Source organism: Perognathus longimembris, chromosome 12, assembly GCF_023159225.1.
Source record: "Perognathus longimembris pacificus isolate PPM17 chromosome 12, ASM2315922v1, whole genome shotgun sequence".
Lineage (NCBI taxonomy): Eukaryota > Metazoa > Chordata > Mammalia > Rodentia > Heteromyidae > Perognathus > Perognathus longimembris.
In genome coordinates, this window is record NC_063172.1 from 33,405,030 (window position 1) to 33,412,165 (window position 7,136).

At 38.4% G+C, this 7,136-nt stretch overlaps 1 pseudogene; it reads right to left on the bottom strand.

Moving 5' to 3' along the window:
- Positions 1–5,000: 5,000 nt before the first annotated feature.
- Positions 5,001–5,938, bottom strand: LOC125360600 (annotated as a pseudogene).
- Between the last annotated feature and the right edge of the window lie 1,198 nt (positions 5,939–7,136).

Consider the following 7,136-nt stretch of genomic DNA (forward strand, 5'->3'; position numbering starts at 1 on the left):
TCCAATAGAATTTGACTCTTCAGTTAATTAAGGTAACAAATGGTTAAAGCCAAATGTCAAGCTACTTGTGATTTTCTTGGCAGGGGGTCTCAGGTTGAATTTGGGCTCTTGTACATGCAAGACAAATTCTCTACCAGGGAACAACACCTTGAGTCCTTGGTGTTTTGAGACAAGGTCTCACTCTACATCCCAGGCTGGCCTTTAACTTGTGGTCCTCCTGTTTCAGCCTCCTGAATGTGGAGCCACTATGTCTACCTAAACTGTGCCTTTTAAAATATGGATTTGGGAGCATCTACCCAAAAGATCACAAACAAGAACACACTACAGCCACCAGCACAACAATGTTCATCACAGCACAATTTGTCATAGCTAAAATATGGAACCAACCCAGATGCCCCTCAGTAGACGAATGGATCAGGAAAATGTGGTACATATACACAATGGAATTTTATGCCTCTATCAGAAAGAATGACATTGCCCCATTTGTAGGAAAATGGAAGGACTTGGAAAAAATTATACTAAGTGAAGTGAGCCAGACCCAAAGAAACATGGACTCTATGGTCTGCCTCATAGGGAATAATTAGTGCAGGTTTAGGCTAGTCAAAGCAGAGGATCATAAGAGCCCAATAGCTATGCCCTTATGAACACATAAGATGATGCTAAGTGAAATGAACTCCATGTTATGGAAACAACTGTTATATCACTGTTGTAATTACTTTGAACATGACATGTGAAACTGTAGCTTCTATTATTGATTATCTTCTTGTATCCCCTTCCTGTGGTTGTACCTGCACTATCTCTGTATCTTATCTGAGTACATTGGAAACCGTGTATACTGGTATTAGAACTAGGAAACTGAAAGGGAATACCAAAATAGAGAGACACAGGGTAAAAAAAAAACAAACGACTACAAAAGCAATACTTGCGGGGCTGGGGATATAGCCTAGTGGCAAGAGTGCCTGCCTCGGATACACGAGGCCCTAGGTTCGATTCCCCAGCACCACATATACAGAAAACGGCCAGAAGCGGTGCTGTGGCTCAAGTGGCAGAGTGCTAGCCTTGAGCGGGAAGAAGCCAGGGACAATGCTCAGGCCCTGAGTCCAAGGCCCAGGACTGGCAAAAAAAAAAAAAAAAAAAAAAAAAAAAAAAAGCAATACTTGCAAAAATGTTTGGTGTAAATCAACTGAACAACTCATGGGAGGTGAGGGGAAGGAGGAGGGGGAGGGGGGAATGGGGGAGGAGGTAACAAACAGTACAAGAAATGTATCCAATGCCTAATATATGAAACTGTAACCTCTCTGTACATCACTTTGACAATAAATAAGAAAAAAATATCTAACATATCTAAAAAAATATCTCACATATCTAAAAGCAATTACTTTGCTTTAGAGAATAGTTTGATAAAATTGTTTTAATTTCAGTATTTGGATGCTTCATCAAAATGAAAAGTAACCATTTATTTTACATTTTTAATTTTCAAGTGAGATAGTCAACAGATTTCTGGATTTCTTTTTTTCTGACCTTCCAACATAATATCTCTCTCTCTGTCTCTCTGTCTCTCTGTCTCTCTCTCTCTGTCTCTCTCTCTCTGTCCCTCTCTCTCTACCTCCCTCCCTCTCTCTCCCTGGCTTTCTTTCTTCCTTTCCCTCTTTTGTTTGTCAGTTGTGAGGCTTGAACGCTGGGCCTGGGCACTGTCCCTGAGCTCTTCAGCTCAAGGCTAGCACTCTACCATCAAGCCACAGTGCCACTTCTGGTTTTCTGGTGGTTAATTGGAGATAAGCGCCTCACCGACTTTCCTGCCCCAGCTGGCTTTGAACTGCGATCCTCAGATCTCTGCCTCCTGAGTAGCTAGGATTACAGGTGTGAGCCACTGATACCCAGCTCCACCATAATCTTAATTTCCAGGTAGGAGATTCCATGGGTTGTAATTTGGGGGATAGGTAAGGATAAAACTTCACAGTATCACAACCTTCTTTTAAACTTTAGCAGAATGAAGTTTTTGGTACCAAATGCTGGCGAGAATATGTAAGATAGGCATACTTATTCCATGCCAGCAAGAACAAAACACACTATAGTCGTTATCGAAGAGAACATGGCAGCCAGGTCCTTGCAGAACTAAACATACTTATTTCACACTATTCAGCAATCACAGTCTTTGGTATTTGCTCAAATTAGTTGAAAATATACATCTACATAAACATCTATATGCAAGTGTTTATGGTATTTTAATTCATAATTACCAACATTTGGAAGCAACAAAGATGACTCTCAATAGGGAATAAATGAAGTATGAAACCTCCAGAAAATGGAATACTACGCAGTGCTAGAAAGGAATCAGCTATAAAACAGTGTAAAGACATGGACTAACTTCAAATGCCCTATTAGTATTTTAGTAATTTCACTATTATTGAATAGTGATTTCACTATTATTGTAGTAATTTCACTATTACATACTGAGAGATTCCAATCTGGACAGGTTCTTTACTATGTGATTTCAACTTTTTGGTAAAAGAGAAACTGCCATTAACAAGGAAAAGACGAGTGTTTTCTAAAGTTGGAAATGAAGGGAAGAAAAGACAGAGCACAGGGGATGTTTACAGCCATGGAACTATGTTGCTGGTAATAAAAGGCACTATAGTGTACTATTTTGTTGATATACTGAGCTATATTACATGTCTCACATATCTAAAAGAATCAAAATAATGCAAGGTATATTCTTTTATTAGAATGAAATTAAAAAATAATTCAATAACAGATACCTAGGAAACTCCCGAATTATGCTACACACTTATGTCTTCAAAGCATAAAAAAAGAATGCTGAGAAAATATAAAATGTTTTGAACTAAAAACACAACATATGTCAGGTGCTGGTGGCTCATGTTTATAATTCTCGCTACCCAGGAAGCTGAGATCTGAGGATTGAGGTTCAAAGCCAGCCTGGGCAGGAAAGTCCATGAGACTCTTATCTCCAATTAACTACAAAAAAGCTGGAAGTGGTGCTATGGCTCAAGTGGTAGAGCACTAGCCTTGAGCTGAAGAGCTCAGGGACAGCACCCAGGCCCAGAGTTCAAGCCCCACAACTGAAAAAGAAACCAAAATCAAAACCCAAAACAAAAAAAGACCAAAAAACACAACATCCAAAAACTTCTGTGCTATATTGCTGTTCATGTTCATACTAGAAAAGATAAGGCCTTAGATATTAAAAATGTAAATTTTTATCTTAAGAAAAAAGAAGAGTAAATTAGGTACAAAATAAGGTAATGGAAAGAACTTGGAAAGATTAAAAAAGTAAATCAGAAAATAGAAAAACTAAGGTATAGCTCAGTGGTGGAGCACTTGCCTATCAAGCGTGAGACCTTGAGTTCAAGAAAGGAAAGAAAATGGGGAAAAATAGAGAAAAATTAGCTAATATAAAAACTGATTCTTTGCAAAGATCAATGAACTCTTTAAATGATAAGAGAAGAGAGAAAAGGGAAGACGAGATATAAGTTGCCAATATTAGAAACCAAAAGAAAGTATATCACTAGAGATCTTTTTTTTAAATGAACAAACTGTTTTATTAAACCAAATGATGTAAAACAGAAATATACAAGATTTAAGTTTCCAAGTAACTTTTATACAATAAAATAATTTTAAGGCATACACAAAAGGTAAATCAATACCTATATGTAAGTTACTAACTTGTAAGAAGCACATAACAATCTCTGTAAATTACAATCAAAGATGAGGAAAATAATAAAGCAATATGTGGTTAGCTGCTGGAATAAAAGCTCAAGTGCTATGACAGAATGCAAAGAAAGATCAAATGGAGAAAAGCAAATTTCTCTGAAGAAGCAGTACTTGAGTCTTAATATAGGAGTTTAAAAGATAAAAGTAGAAGAGAATCCTTCAAATGGTGAAAGAAACAGCATAAGCAAAAATGGCTAGAAAGGAAAGGTAAAACTTGGTAACAGTGAGTTGTCCAGATTGGATAAAACTTAAGTAGAAGAGTAACAAAAAAGGATATAGGCATACAAGTGAAGATCACTAGATAGCCAAGCTGATTTTAAATAGGGAAACGAAATTAGAAAATGAAAAGTGCATTTAAAAGTTAATGTGTTATCTACTAAATCAAGTTAAAAGGCTTTATTTTGAAGTCTTGAGTTTAGGTATAATAGGTATATAGGTATATATAATAGGTATAATAGGTATATAATAGGTATAATAGGTCTAGGTATAATTTCACTCTATAATAGCAATATATTCCTTGGAAAGTCTTTTTAAAATAGTATATAACAAAAACATCCACTGGCAAATATACTCACACATTGCTTGACAGGGATACATTATGAAAAATGTGTTATTAAACTATTTTGTCCTTTTGCAAACATCATACAATGTACTCAAACCAACAAAGCATAGCCTACTACACACGTAGGCTATATGATAAAGGCTACTGATCTGCCACTGAGGCAATTAGATCTAAACATGGAACGATTATAGTAGAATACTGTGATAGAAAAATACTAATAACTTATAATCTTATCGTATGTTGCTGAGAAATTGCAAACAAAATTAATGACAACTTACTGAAAGTTCGCTGAAAAAGGATTCTAGAGATAATTTAACAAATTTAGGTGAAAAGAACAGTCTGGTAAGCAATTCAGTAACTAGGAAGCCTTATTCAAATGATGCAATATTACTCAAAAGGAGAGCAGCTACAAGTAGTTATATCCTGTATCTACTAATGAGTTATTAAAATGTTAGAACTATTATTTTTCTTTCCTAAAACAGCAGCTTGTTTACATAAGGTTTTACATTCTATCACTAGACTCATTAGAATGGTGGTTTCAAAGGAATTTGTAGTTTCTTTATTCTACCTCAACCATTAACACACATTAAAATTTTAAAGTAAGTTCATTTAAAAATTTTATTGACTTGTTAGATCCTTTCAGTTCTTCCATTCAATTTCACTGTATTGCTTTCTAAAATCCAGATCCTTATCTGTCTTATCTACTCAACTAATAATTTTTACATTTTGAAAAGTTTTGTTCTTTTTCACCACTCTTTTTCTTTCTTTTGTCATTAACCTTGGAAACTCTTGAAGCAGTTAAGGTAATTGAAGTTGGAGTATGCTGAAATGCAGTATATAATTCCACAGGAACTTCATCACCACTCTCAGTTGCACTAGTATCACCATCTGACATATTTTCCCTTTTCCGGCGTTGTAGTAGCACCGCCCTCCCTTTATCCAAACTCCTAGGCTGACAACGTTCACATAGATATGTATCAGGAATATGCTGCCTGTCAATCCCCATGCAGTCAATATGTTGCCAAACACTGCATTTGTCGCAACAGATCATGTATCCATCCTCATGTGTAAAACCACATATGCACCTGGTCACATCAGTACTGTAATTGCCATCCTCAGATGTGCTGATTGTAGTAGCACTGGAAGTTTAATCAAAATTAGGAGTGGTAAATATGCCTACTTCATTTTTGCTAATAAGAACTGATGGAGGAGGGGAAGCTGGAGGTGTTGGAGGAGGATGAGCACCATAATTACGGTCTGCGTAGGGCAAACCAATGTAACTGTGTGAATGGTGTGAGCTGCTGGTATATAACTGGTGGGGATAACTGTTGGATTTCTCAACTACCACAGGGCTAGCTTCTACGGATTCTGGTTCTGAGCCTGCAGCCTTTTCCAAGTATGACGTTTCTGCTGTATCAACCCCCAATGGGATCACTATGCTCATGACATTCGCCTCTGTTAAATTCGATTACTATGGAGTCCTATGCATTGGTATCCAAAACACTAGAGCATGCCAGCCACAGCGCTCATTGCAAACATCTAAGTGCATCCACAAACCCATGAGATGTCTGGGAAATCTGAGGTCCAAGAAAGAATAAATGTCTTCACAAAACCTGCTATCCAGAATAGACCTGTGATGTTCACACACCAGACACCCAAACCCCGTAGACCGGGCTCTACATGCCCCCTCCCCAAACAGCAGCGCGCAGCCTCTTCCGAAGGAGGCGAGGAGTAGGGGAGGGGGCACCCGGGTAGTGGGCAGGAACGCAGAGGCGATGGCGAGGCAGCTCCGAGAGTCTATGCCCCCTCTGTGGCTGCTCCCGAACTCAGGCTCCGTCTCTGACTCGCTCTCACTACAGATCTTTCAGACATTAAAATAATAAGGGCCAGGTACTGGTGGCCCACGCGTGTAATCCTAGCTACTCAGGTGGTTGAGATCTGAGGATCACGGTTCAGAGCCAGCCTGGACAGGAAAGTCTGTGAGACTCTCATCTCCAGTTAACCACCTGAAAACTAGAAGTGGCGCTGTGGCTCAGGTGGTAGAGTGCTGGCCTTGATCTGAAGAGCTCGGAGACAGCATCCAGGCCCAAAATTCAAGCTAGCAGACTGACAAAATAAAGAAAAGGAAGCCAAGTGCCAGTGGTTTATGCCTATAATATTAGTTACTCAGAAGTCTGAGATTTGAGGATCACATCTTGAATCTAGCATGGGCAGGAAAGTCTGTGAGACTCTTATCTCCAATTAACTACCAAAAAAGTCCTAAGTGGAACTGTGGCTCAAGTGGTAGAGTACTATTTGATTGAAAAAGCTCAGGGATAGCACCCAGGCCCTGAGTTCAAGCTCCAGTACTGGTACAATATAATAATAACAATACCATAATAATAAAATATTCTGATAACTTTATGCCAACAAGTCAGATGAAACAGATGAATTGGAGAAATGCCTTGTTTTTCTTTGTTTTTGGTGGTGCTGAGGTATGAACACAGAGCCAGAGGCTTCCTAGGCCAGTATTCTACCACTTGAGCTGTGCCCCCAGCTCTGGAGCAATTTGTTGAAACACTGCTTACAAAATTGACTTAGATTTGGTTCTGATTTTATCTAAGTATGTTGATGAGCCCAAATCACAGATGAGTTGGGCAAGATTAGACCATCTTTCAAATAAATCCAATTTATTCAGTAACAAAACATACCAATACAGTTGATTACATCACCAAACAAATCTGCAAACATTTTTTTTCCCCACTGACTTGGTTGAAAAACCTGAGTCACTGCCTCCAAGATTCAAAGGAGAAGGCACTGTGAACTGGTGGATCCAACCCTGGTCCCCAATTTCTCTTCCTTGTTG